The following is a 13,634-nucleotide window of genomic DNA, read 5'->3' as shown; positions in this document are numbered from 1 at the left end:
TCGTAACTTTGCGATGATGTAATGAGCAACAGTATTTAGTTACGTATTGAGGGAAACTTGTTTGACACAAGCGCCCAGCCCAGTTTTCAACCCACTGGCGCCCGTAGTCGTTTTCCAGGATGCAACTCAACCGCTGCGCACGCTGCGCTTTTGTCACATTGCCTCTTGTCATTCGTATCGAGGGATGAGACTTGACATACAGAAGTCGATAAGCTTGTTCGTGCGCTAAGCTAATTATTGGCGGTTTAGACATCTCGCTTGCGCGAACTTCTGAAATTGAAGGGCGAACCTCGCGCTCAGTGTCTACACAACGAGCTGCCCCCATCGACTAAATTGATAATGTCCCGCTTTGTGGCGGTAGAACGTATAATTAATCGTTGGGGGATAGCGCAGCACACCGGAGCGACGTGAAGGTGCAAGTCATGTTGCCGTCCGAGCGAGCCAAAATAAAAAAGTGGCGTCTGTACCTTATGTTTAGGGCCTCTCAGGGATGGGCAGTATTTCAAATACAAGTATTTAAAATACGTATTTCAAAAGCTTTGTGTATTTTGCGTTTGTATTTGATTACAAATTGGGTAATGTATTTGACGTGTGTGTTTAAATACTAAAACGTGGGTATTTCAAATACAATTGTAATTAAATACAATTTTGTGGGCAAAAATTCATCCCTCAAATTTATTGTCACTGTCCAGAGCAGGAAGAAAACTACGTTCTGCACCAAATGCCGTGTCTCTCAATCAAGCACAAGCGTTTAGTGACTTTGTGATTACGGTGCTAGTCCAGGGCAAGAATAGTGACGAAATCGACGTTCACAGGCAGACTGGCTAAATAAGTGCCTGTGACAACTTGTGATACTTTGCAGCCTGATTTTCATCCATATTTTTGCATGGAACATTCTGCATGCGCGGGTCGTCCAGATTTTCGTAACTGGTGCGAGTTGCAACAATAAAAAATGGAATCAAAATTAACTGTTGGGCTAGTTGGCTACACATTGTATAAAAAAAAAGCGCTCTGTCCTGTCTCCTCTTCTTTTCCTTGGTGTTTGCACTTTTGAATTTTTATACAATAAAAAAATTCTCTAGCTAGTGCTGCGCATCTTGGTCGTCTCGGTTCTTTGTTGGTCTATACCAAAATGTAATCGACAAAAAAAAAAAAAAGCTGCTTGAAGCTCTGTACATTTTCCACCTATTACGTCCAAGCTGATTACATTTTTTGTGATCATATTTCTATTACGTTACTATGGCCTTGCACACTACCTAACTCCCGAGTGTGCGATGCAAAATTAAAATGAGATAACCAGAAACCCGTTGCAGGTGCCCTGAAGTCGCTGACGCAAATTTTGAGGAATGTATTTGGAAAAGTATTTGGAGGATGTAATTAAATGTAATTAGATTTATAATTGAATACATTTTTGACGAAGTATTTTGTATTTGTATTTCGATACATATTTGCATGTGTTTTGCCCATCCCTGGGGCCTCTAAATCAACTTTGTTTCAGGGTGTGATGACACCGCTTTCATTTTGGTGCTTCAAGTTATCGGTGCCAGTGGTCCCAAGTTTGATCCAAAAACGCGGGAAACGGATTTACGTATTCCACAAATGTTCAAACACTCCTCGACAAAGCAAATCAATATCGCTTCAGCTTCTTGATAGGGTATTTCAAGCTGGGCAAGTCGCGTATTCGAATCGTAACTATTGTTGCTTTACCAATTCTAAAGGACATCCGATCGACATTAACAGTCACCATCCTTTTGGCGACCGTCCCAAAGGACAGCCTGTTGGTTCATTTCCCCGGCCCGGTGATAGTAGTTGCAGGGACGTAGAGGAAAAGCAAAAATGCGTATTTAAGTTGGGTAGGAAAGCATTTTTTCAGGCTAGGTGGCGCAAGCTGCCGCCCGTTAGAAAGGGCATAGCCAATATCATCCATTCATCCATCCATGGCCATGAAGCGTGTGATTAGGTCCGAGTTCTCGCCCATCGCTGGCGCAGCACTTGTGGCCTATGCGTGCTGAGAGTATTTGCACGAACAGTGGCGGACTCGGCCAATATTGGTGCGCAACTATATACCAGATGGCGCGCACTCTTGAAAGCGGTCTACTGCGCCCGATCTGCAGTAAGCACCAAAATGGCGACGCCCACAAGGTATACAGTGAATGCGACGAGAAATTGAGAGAGAGAGAACCCGAAACAAACTTGTTCGCTCGGGAGAAGTGTGTTTCGGCGCATCGCCGCAGCGGGGCGGCCACCTTCCGAAGATCGCGCCACTGTCCTTATAAGTTGGACTTTACACTTCACATGGGTCGCACCCGTGTTGTACATTCCGAAGAGAAGCAGCCAGAGTACGAGGAGCGTCGGCGCGCCCAGAAGCGAGAAGGGGCACGCCGCCAACGTGAAACCGCCGTTTCCGCTGAGAAAACTCATACGACCAAAACAAGTACCATGTTCCCAGGTGGCGGTATCCTTCGTCCGAAAGAATTAATGGTCTCCCATTTGAATCTTATAGCACAAAGGCTTTGCTCAACTGCGGCTTAGCAATCGTCCGGAAAAGACCCAGTCTCTGGGCGAGATTTATGACATGCCCCATTGGCGCTCGTTCCCGCTTCATCCTCGAGCACGGCACGGTCGTCCAAGAGACAGAACGTTCGGCGGCACGCTACGCAGGCACGCCACTTGTGCTGTGCAGACAAACGGGACGCAATGAAAGGGCCTTGACATAACCACCCTTAGCAAAAAGAGGCCGTACTTGAAACGAAGTTGAAATATATTGAATATGAATATTAATTTTGTGTTCATTCTGTAGTATTTTGTCCACATTCGAAATACGCGCGTAAGGTATTCAAAATATATCATAAATATTAATCATAGAAGATTTTAGATATACCAAAAATATAATTCCTTCCCCCTCAAGATGCCATTTGTGTATTAAAAACCGACCACATAATTTTTTAATTTTTTTTTTTTTTATTTTGGATTTTGTTAGTAAATGGTGTCCCTGTGGTATTTGGAGGCACTACTAAATACATCCCACAACTACAGATTAGAAACTAACACAAACAGAAACACAATGATGCACTGAACACCTGAATCGCAGTCCCGTTGAATGATCTAGAGCCTTATATAGCCTACATATTGAAGGTAATCATTTGGCCGGTGACCACCTCTGCACTTATTAATGTTCCAATCATTCAATCGTCTCCACGGGAGTCTGTCAAAGGGGAAACAGTGTTTGTGGACGATATCTTACTGAAAAGCATTGGTACAATTAATATTAATTCGGCACAGTCACTAAAACAATATCCACAAAAACGGCTCCTAGGAGAAATGTTATTGATTCTCTGTATAGCACCGCTCAGGACGAAGCAAGTCAAGGCAGTTTCTTCACTTTAATATAGTTATTTTGCTTTTCTTGACTAGTTGACTATTTAATAGGGTCATTAACGTCACTATATTATAGTCACTATACTCACATCACGTACAATGGTGAGTATACTCATTCAGTGAACTAACATTGTGCTAACACAACCACGCCAAACATATCTGCTCACAGCACTTGCTGAAGCTTTCCAGCATCAGCAAGTGTTGTGGTTGTAGTTTCCGAACCCCGTTTGTGATTGGTGTGCAAGAAACTCATCAGGTGTGTTCTGGATAGAAAAAAGGAAACAACAGCATAAACTGGGCTGATCTATCAGTGCGATGCTGCACAACTCAATTGACAAACTAATCAAATGTTGTATTTAGGCGCTTCATTGTATTTCACATCTGCTTAAAGTAAACTTCTGATAAGCGAGATGTTCAATACTTTGGTAGTTTATGTCGAAATACTAAAGTATTGCAGTCAAAAGATACTTAGAGTATAACCCAACAGTATTTACGATGTCCAGGTATTTTAAGAGTGTTCTGCACATATGTTTGATCGCTGCATTTTTATTAGGGTTGGAGGATATTTTGCATGAAATAAATACACATTTTGAGAAATCTATGTGAAAGGTATTTTGCGTCAACGAATCTAGTATTTACATATTTCAGAACGCATGAAGCGAACTTAAAATGTAGCTTAAATAAAGGTATTTCAAAAAGATTTTTAGAAATATATTTGAGTATTAAGTAAAAAAAAAAAAAAAAGAAGTGTATATTATCGGTCCAATTTTTGTCTACTTACGATTATGAACTGTACTGTACACTCAAATTAGAATGCGGTATATTTCAAACGTCTTAGTTTTAGCTAAGGGCACGGGGGACTGAATACGCGCTTGCTGTCTTGCGGCCTTTCCAGTGAGGCATGATAACACCTATGTTTCCAAAGCGGCACTAGCAGATAGTTAAAAGCCCCTCGATATGCTTCCGTTTGTCTCGAAAGTAGCGTCAAATGCGCAGTGTTGGCGGTAACACGTGACGATCGAGCGACGGCGTTACTGGTAACGCGGAACTTTTTCCAGTAACGAACTGACGTACTCTTTACTTTTTTCAAAGCAGTAACGGGTAACGTACTTACGCTAGTTATATTGGGTAACGGGTAACGGTAGTTACGTTAGTCGTTACATAATCTTGCCACTCCTCCCCCCCCCCTCCCAAAAAAAAAAGGGTACACTTACATTTTTTTTGTGTTTCTATACTTTGTTTTACCTTGACACTAGACGCTGCAGACTCTACGAGCTGATGGGACCAATCGGACCGCGTCAAAATGACACGATCATGGTATTTGTCATTATATATCTCTACATGTTTTATCATCGCTAAAACAATCATAAACAACAACAACAACAAAAGATCCAATGACTTGCGCTTTTGACGGTGTTTGATTGGTCCCAATAGCTCGTAGCATCGGCTGCGTCTAGACCTCCACTGAAACGAAGTATAGGCTCCAAGGCATTAAATATTTCACTTATTCCACATGCGTCCTTTTAAAATTTTGCCTGACTTTTCCCCACGCAAAATGTCCGCCTATAGCAAACAAAATCCCAGCGCCCACGCCCTTTGCAGCTTGTGTCAGAGCTCCTTCTGTTTCCCTGGCAGATGACGAGGTAGATTTCGTAAAAAGTGTGGCAGGTTCGCGTGACGGCGTGTGGGCGTGGCTGATGTCGAATGTTATCGGGTTGTTTTGTTTGTTCTCTCTTCTTCCTCCCTTCTGTGTTTATTTCTCTTTTTGCGGAGCAATAAACATTCAGTCTTAAAGGGGCGATGCAACTATTTTTCTACTTTGCGGAAAAACCGCTTAAAACGGATCTCTGACGTTAATGACCTATGAAACTCGATTTCGTTTTTCACCCGACGCAATAGAAGTTCCAGAAGAAAAAAGAAAATTAAAGAAAAACGAGCACCGTTCACTCCCTCAGCTCGCAGCCAGAACAAGCGGCCACGTGACTGGAGCCGAATATATGCCGCCAGTGTTGATCATAGCCACGTGCTGGGGTTGGCAAAGCACAGGACGTACGCTGAGTTCCAGTCATTGTTATGGTTCGGCTGTTGTCGTCATTGCAGCGATTGGATACGGGACACTACCCGAATGCTTCTCGAGCTATCGATTATCACGAGCCCAAATCGAGTGTCCACGCCATGCTCGGGTCCAATCTATGAGCCGCATTCAAATATCGTCACTGGGTGGTACTGCCACCCAGTGACGATATTTGCGAAGGAGAGATTGAATGGACACACTCGGTTTTGTCCTCGAAATTGCAGCGCAACAAAGGAGTTTCTTGGCCAGTGGCGTTGCGCGCGAGTATCCTTGAGTCCCACTAGTGCCAGTAAGCTCTGTAAAGTGAAAAACATTCCGATTGAATATTGTTGCACCGCCCCTTTAAAGGAGCGGCCCTTGGAAGCAAATGGGGGCGGCGCATCCGCTCGTGGCGCGTGTCTAGTGCGTTTCCAGAACAACGCTTGGATGTACTTGTAAAAAACGCTTTCGTCAAGGGGCTTTGGCAAATGGTAGGCTTGAAGCGCCACCGGGCGGCGGAAAGCTGCGGCGCAGCGCGGCCGTAAAATGTGTCACTGATGTAGTCGGGGAGAACTTTCTGTTGCTATGCATGCAGCAGCAGCAGCAGGCAACCTTTAATTGCGCCCAGAAAGACTAAGCGATTGGTCAGGAAGGAGGAATAAAGTTTATTATGCCTGTATATTGGTCTCTGGGTAATTCCCTTAGTCCAGGGCCCCAACGCTGTCGGCTGTCAGCCTCGCCCGCTCGATCAACTTTAGTTGGTCAGCAGCAGACGAGCTGAGCAGTGCGGCTTCCCAGTTTTCAGGAGTGGGATCAGGGCGGGAGGGGGGATGTTAGGGTGAGCGGTGCAAAACCACGCGGTGTGTAGTAAGGAAGCATATTGCCCGCAGTGCGGACATTCGATTGGTCGATTGATTGGCCTCTGACCGATTGGTCAGAGGCCCATCTAGGAGTCCCCTCCCAATCACCCCTTAGGCGACGGCCAGAATCCCTTGGACTCCAGCGGCGTCCTCGGCCAGTCGGACGACTTGTTCCTGCACCTCAAGGTCGGTGGAGAGAAGAAGAGCTTCCCAGCTCTCTTGGTTAGTGATCTTTTTTAGTAGTGGCTGGGTTTTGCGGTCGAGCCGGCTGCATTCCCAAATAATGTGGCGAAGAGTCGCTCTTGCACCACATAGCTGGCAGTCCCTTGTAGCGATCCGGATACCATCCGCTGAGCTGGGCAGGACTATGGTAGGTGCCTGTCTGTAGTCGCCGCCAAGCTACCGCTTGTCTTTTGTCCAGCGAGGGATGCGCCGGAGGGTAGCGCATCCTTTCGCCGGCGTAATGATCGAGGATGTCTCGGAACGTAACCAGTCTGTCGCCCCCCGTCGACGATTCGATGGAGGGGTCCGACGTTGCTCCGGCCCGGCGAGTGAGACCTCGGGCCGCGTCGTGAGCCTCCTCGTTGCCGGGGAGCGACGAGTGTGCTGGAGTCCAGATCAGCTTCACCTTCGCAGTCTTTTCCGGATCACCTAGTACTCGAAGCGTAACCGGCGAGATCCGTCCCTTGGCGTATTGGCGAATCGCCATCTGTGAATCGCTGACAATGATTTTAGCGTCTTGCAGCTTGAGTGCCAGAGCGATGGCCACTTCCTCGGCTACCTCCGGTTCTGTCGTCCGGACAGTGCAGCTCGCAACGATCCTCCCTTGCTTGTCAACCACGGCTGCGGCCATGGCATCCCTGTCGTACCTCGCAGCGTCCGTGTAGTAGACGCCCTCTTACTTCTCTAGTAGTCTTCGAAGGGCCTTGGCTCTCGCCGTTCGTCGCTCCACGTGGTGCACGGGGTGCATGTGACGTGGCAGGTTTGGGATGGTGAGCTTCTCCCGGACCCGTCTCGGCACGTCTATTTTCTCGCCCGTTTGTCTTTCGTAGCGGATGCCCAGGTTTTCGAGAATGTGACGCCCGGTCGCGCTCTTTGTTAGCCGTTCGAGCTGAGACGTCCGTTGCGCCTCGACGATCTCTTCCACGGTGTTATGTAGGCCCAGCGCCGCCAGCTTTTCGTTTGACGTAGAATCCGGGATGCCAAGTGCTCGCTTGTAGGCCTTCCTAATCAAGCAGTCAAGTTTGGCTTTCTCCGCCACCCCGAGCCGTAGGAAGGGAAGGACGTATGCCAGCCGGCTCACGACGAAAGCGCGGACGAGGCGTACAAGATTGCCTTCCCTCATTCCGAAGTGACGGACTGAGATGCGTGAAATAAGTCGGGTGATCTGGTAAGTTGACGCCTTGAGCGATTCGATCATCTTGTAGTTGTTGCCATCCGCCTGGACCCGCAGACCCAGGATGCGAATGCTCTTCACCGACGGGATACGCAGTCCTTGCGAGTAGAGCGCGATGTCCGACGGCAGCTGGCGGGACCGAACAGGTTTGAGGAGGAGGAGCTCCGACTTTTGTGGAGAGCAAGTTAGGCCCCTCTGAGTGACGTACTCCTCAATCGTCCGTATCGCTTCTTGTAGCGTGTCTTGGATGAACCCGTCACAGCCGCCGGTCATCCAGAGCGTGATGTCATCTGCGTATATACTGTGGTGCAGCCCCTCGATCTTGCTGAGCTTCGCAGGCAACTCAATCATCGCCACGTTAAATAGATATGGCGACAGGACCGAGCCCTGAGGTGTGCCTCGCCCGCCTAGATTGATGTCGTCGGACGTGACGCCACCGATGGAGATTTGCGCCGTCCGATCGCTGAGGAAGTCTTGAATGTAGTTGAACGTGCGTCGCCCTACGCCCAGCTTCTCCAGGTTCTCAAGGACCGCATCATGCCTGATAGTGTCAAAGGCCTTCGTAAGGTCGAGGCCCAGGATCACCCTAGTGTCGAGATGAGAGCTTTTTTCGCCATCTATGATTTGGTGCTTGAGCCTCAGCATCACGTCTTGGGTAGACAAGTGTGGCCGGAATCCAACCATGGTGTGAGGGAACAATTGGTTCCTCTCCATGAAGTCGTTGATTCTCCGTAGAACGACGTGCTCCATTATCTTGCCCACGCAGGACGTGAGCGAGATTGGGCGCAGAGCGTCGAGCTGAGGCTTCTTGCCTGGTTTCGGGATCAGGACCACTTTGGCCGTTTTCCACTGCCGTGGTAGCTGGCCTTGTCTCCAGCACTCGTTGATGTACTTTGTGATGCCGGTTATGGCTTCATTGCTCAGGTTCCGCAGCATCTTGTTGGTGACACCGTCCGGTCCCGGAGCAGACTTGGTCTTCAAGTCGCGCAGTGTCTCGGCAACTTCAAACTCAGAAATGTCCGCGTCTAGCACCTCGTTGTCTGCACCGCCGTATGTCGTGGGTGTTCTCGGCGGGTTGTCACCAATATATCGCTTACGGATCTCCTCTACTAGGTCGTCCTCGTCACCCTTGTGACTTCGAATGATCTCGCACATCTTGCTACGCTGAGCCGTCTTACAACCGTCCGGATACTGTAGGTGCCGCAGTATGTTCCAAGTTTTGGGTACATTGGGCTGACCGTCGAACCCTTCGCAGGTATCCTGCCACTGTTGACGCGTAACCTGGTCAGCGTATGTCTCGATCGTTCTGCTGAGTTCAGCGATCTTTCTTCGAAGGTTCCGATTGTTACGTTGCGTGCGCTGCCGCTTCTGCAGACTAGCCTTAGCCTCTCATAAGTGTAAGAGTCGGCTATCCGCAGCGGCCACGTCCGCTTCTTCCGGAATCACCTTGGTCGTCCGCTCGGCAGCCGCCAGCAGGCATTCCATCCAGTCGCCAATGTTTGTGACGTCTTCCGTCTCGTATTCGCCCATCAGCTCTAGGAACTTATCCCATTCCGTGATCTTGCACTTTCTGCCCCGCGGCTTTCCAGGGCCCGCGCGGATCGTTATCTTTACCACATAGTGGTCGCTACCCAGGTCTTCCCACGTGTTTCTCCACTCTGCATCCTTTGCATAGCGCACAAACGTAAGGTCTGGCGTAGTGTCTTGTTGTCGGGCGGCTCCTCTCCTCGTCGGATGATCCGGATCGGTGATCAGGGATAGTCCGCATTCGTGAGAGTCGATCCACAGTTTTCGGCCCTTGGGTCGTTCGATCTTGTATCCCCAGTCCGGATGTTGGGCGTTGAAGTCCCCAACCACGACCAGTGTCTGGCGCCTGGCAATGTTCAGGGTCGCTTGGAAGAGGGAAGCGAATCTGTGCCGTTTCGCCGGGCTGCAGTAGATGTTCAGCACGAAGAGGCTGCGCTGGTCTTTCTTCTTCCCCGAGATTATCTCGATTAGCACGTGTTCTACTGTTGAAACGCCTGTGTCATGAACGACGACCGGTATGTTCCTTTTGATTAACGTGACCACTTGCGTCTTTTCCTTGGTATCCATGCCGTAGGACTTGTAACCCGACAGTTTGGCCAGTTGTTTCGCCTCTTGTAAGGCAATCAAATCCGGTCGTTCCTTTTCGTCTTTGTTATTCACGTATTGCTGTAGGTTGCCCCTCTTTTTGCCAAACCCGCGGCAATTCCGCTGCCAAATTATGTACTTTTTACTGTTCACCATCTTGGTTTCTAACGACTTGTGCCGTACGTAGTTGTTCCATGTGCCTAGCCAGCTGCGTCAGCCACTCGGGGTTGCACATCAGCTCGACCACCTGCTTGTTAACTTCCTGTTGCAGCGGCGCCTCGGCCTTATCCAATGCGACCGTCTCTTGCCCCGGTCTTACGACCATCTTCCTCTTCGCGGGTGGCGAAGCCTTCTCCGGTTCCTTCTCCGTCTTGTTGCTTTTCTGCTGAAGCTGTGTCCTCAGCCATGCGTTCTCCTTCTCGGTCTTCTCTACCATCACGCGTAGAGCCTTGTTTTCTTCCTGGAGTTGTCGCATCATGACAAGGATCTCGTCTAATTTGTCGTTCTGCGTCTTGGCCTCCTTGCTCTTCTTTTCCGAGGCCTTGTGGTCGGTCACCCCGGCCCAGCTGACTCGCTGTCGGGAGCTGGACCTCCTCCTGGACTTCGATCTCCGCCGCGAGCCGGGCCGCTGCCGCGAGGTTGACCGCACGGATGCTCGGCTCCGTGACCGCGAACGCGACCGCGACCGTCCTTTGGGTAACGGCGGGAAGTCCTCTTCCTTGAACCTGCTCTCCTCTTGTTTCTTCTTCTTCTCCCACTGCCGCTGTTGCAGGATGTACGGCGTCTTGAAACGCTGCTTGCATCGTGTGTCACCCGTGGGGTGAGCCTTGCCGCAGATGCCGCACGACGGCGAGCACGCGTGGCCGTCTGTCGGGTTTAGAGTGTTGCAAATCTTGCACCGTTGCTCTTTCCGTCGCGGACACACGTCGGACCGATGTCCGACTCCGCCGCACGTACCGCATACTTCGATCTTTTTCTTGTACAGGTTGCACTTGTACTCCACGTTGCCGTACATGATCCAGAACGGCACCTTCTGGCCCTTGAAAAGTACCACCGCCGACTTGGAACGGCCCATCCGTCTGGCGTGGAGCACGTTTGGGTTCCTCGCCGTGACTAGGTTGTTTAGAACGTCTTGCTCGGAGTCTTCGTCCGGTATCCCGTGAATTACGCCCTTTATGGTGTCGTCTGGCGGTATTGCGTACGCTACAACCTCGTAGGTTTGTCCCTTGAGGCCTATAGAGTGCACTCCTCCGTATTTGACGGCGTTTTCGAGTGCCGGGGTGCTCACGATGAGCGTATTTTGTTCCTCGTTGAAGCGAAAAGCGTCATGTCCTGCGTTCTCCGATGAGAGCTGCGCCGCGCGTTGAATGCTGCGTTGGACCAAGACTCTGTCTTCTTTCCGCACGTTTAGTCCTCCCCGAAGTCGAAAAACGATTTTCGCATCGTCTTCCGGAAGCTTCGGAGGCCTTGGCGCCTTCTTGATTCGAGCTCGGCCGTCCCGCCCGTTGTTCCTACCAAGAGTGCGGTTTGGCTGGGAACCGGCCGTTAGGCTTAGCGCTTTCTTTTCTGCTCGGGCCTTGAGTAAGACCGGCATCCAACCTCCCCCGGCAGAGTGAAACTCCTCCGGAGTGATTTCTTCTCCTTCTACCTCGACGACTCCGTTTCCGGGAGTCAAAAGAGGTATTTCGAAGCTTCGAGTGTCCATCTTGTCGTCGGTGCGGCAGCTACGGCCGCCCTCCATTTGTCTTTTGATGGCGCGCGAGGCTGAGCAAGGCGGCGCCTTGTTTCGTCGAGAAAAACGGTGAAATCTTGAGAAAAAAACAGCCCGCTCACCCAAGAATTTGGTGTCCGGGGGTTTCTCTCGCGTTCCACCGCATGTTGGTGGTGAAGATTTGGAACTATACTGCAGAGGTTTGCTGAAAGCTTGAAAAGTTCACGGAGCTGATGCGAGATGCGTCCGGCCCAGATCACTTCCTGCATGCAGTCAAAAATATGGTCCCTAGAAAGACTGACAGTCTTCCTTCCATTGCCCCCGTCGGCGACTGCGGCGGATTGAAAGCGCCTGGCGGCGCTGCGAGCTATTGGCGTGCCAGACTTTGGCATCTACCAAGCCACAAAATAAATCTGCAGAATATACGACAGACACAAGCAAATGATAACTTCGCGGATGAATTCTTTACACCTCCTGGCTGTCAGAAGCCTTAGCCGTTCTCGCCTTGCTGCCCTCTCGTCGTTCATTGCTTTGGTGTAAAGGCGGAAAAGAAGGGCAGTGAAGAACTTCAGTATGCTTGTTGTTATCGCGCCACGGTGTGCACTTCACAGGCTAACAAAGGTAAATCTGTCCCTGCTGAGAAGGCAGAAAAGTCAGCATTGCTTTTCTCATCAACCTTCTTGAGACTGAAGAAGGTATTGAGGGAGGAAGCTAGCAGATACAACAGCACGCCGATTGTGCACACGGCTCCCTGCCATTTCATCCACAGCGCTGCCGCCATCTCGCTGCGTGGAGAGGGGCGTTCGAAGGGAAGACAAGCCTTTCTAGGTACCATATCGAACCTGTACGGGAGGGCGCGCTTGAGCGCTGATCTAAGCTGTGCACGCATGATCTCTTCCCCTCTTTAGACATGCCACAGGAAGTGCAAACTGCAGAAGCCGACAAAAAAGAAGGAAACGCGTAAATCGTTTGGAAACTATCGCGGAGCACGCTATGCCCTCTTCTTTGCTTTATGTTTGAAATGCGACATGTGTGTAATGTACCGCTAGGTTCTCCGTGATTGTGAGAATCACTGAAAAAAAAAAGCACAATTAGAGCACTCGTCGAAGACCTAAATGCTGTTTCTGCTCGAAATAATTCCACGGCACAAAACTCGCAGGGTACGAGCCTTCTCGTGTTTATTTATTCGATTACCATAAAACAAAAATCTGCTCAATCCTTCACTAAGGGATTCGATAACCTTACGCTTTCAAACCGCCGCAGTCGCCGACAGGGGCAATGGAAGGAAGACTGCCAGTTTTTCTAGGGACCATATCTTTGACTGCATGCTCAACAACAGAAAGCTCTCCCTGACTATACCAGTGACATATTTTACGGCCGCACTGCGCCGCAACTCCCCGCCGCCCAGTGGCGCTTCAAGCCTACCATTTGCCAAAGCCCCTTGACAAAAGCGTTTTTTGCAAGTACATCCGGGCGTTGTTGTGAAAACGCACTAGACACGCGCCACGAATGGATACCCCGCCCCCATTTGCTTCCAAGGGCCGTTCTTTTAAAGGGGCCCTCCAAAGCGTTTCTAGCCATTTTCTTTTAACTTGCATCGCGTTCGCTCGAACTAGTGCGTGGGATTCTAGTAGCGCATTAAAATATAATAAAGAAGTCTGATGTATTGTGAACATAACAGATGAAATAAATGCGGAATTTTGAGCACATTTTCTATTGTTAATGACGCCATTGGTCTGAATCAATAAAGAACCGAAACCAAAAAAACGTGCAACAAGCATGCGCGAATTTTCTAATTGTAGGAATTCACATCCAGGTCTGAAGATGTGAACGTTCCATTGATTTATGTGCCTCCCCCCTTTCTATGTATCTTCCTCGTGTTTAATTGCTGTTACCAACACGCTCATTTTGTACTTAATGCATTCTGTTATACTTCGGAATAATCGCGTGTCAGATACGGGCTACGAAAAGAATTGCTATGAAACCTATAATGTTAGGAAATGTGAGTAAATTCAATGGTTGGGAACACGACCGATGGCAAAATTAGCACAAAAAATATAGAATTGAAAAATAAAAGTTTGACAGTTTGAGTCCACGGTTTAGAACCATTGATTATAAGGCAAA

Source organism: Ixodes scapularis, unplaced genomic scaffold (assembly GCF_016920785.2).
Source record: "Ixodes scapularis isolate PalLabHiFi unplaced genomic scaffold, ASM1692078v2 PGA_scaffold8__174_contigs__length_109621045, whole genome shotgun sequence".
Lineage (NCBI taxonomy): Eukaryota > Metazoa > Arthropoda > Arachnida > Ixodida > Ixodidae > Ixodes > Ixodes scapularis.
This window is presented reverse-complemented; position numbering follows the sequence as displayed.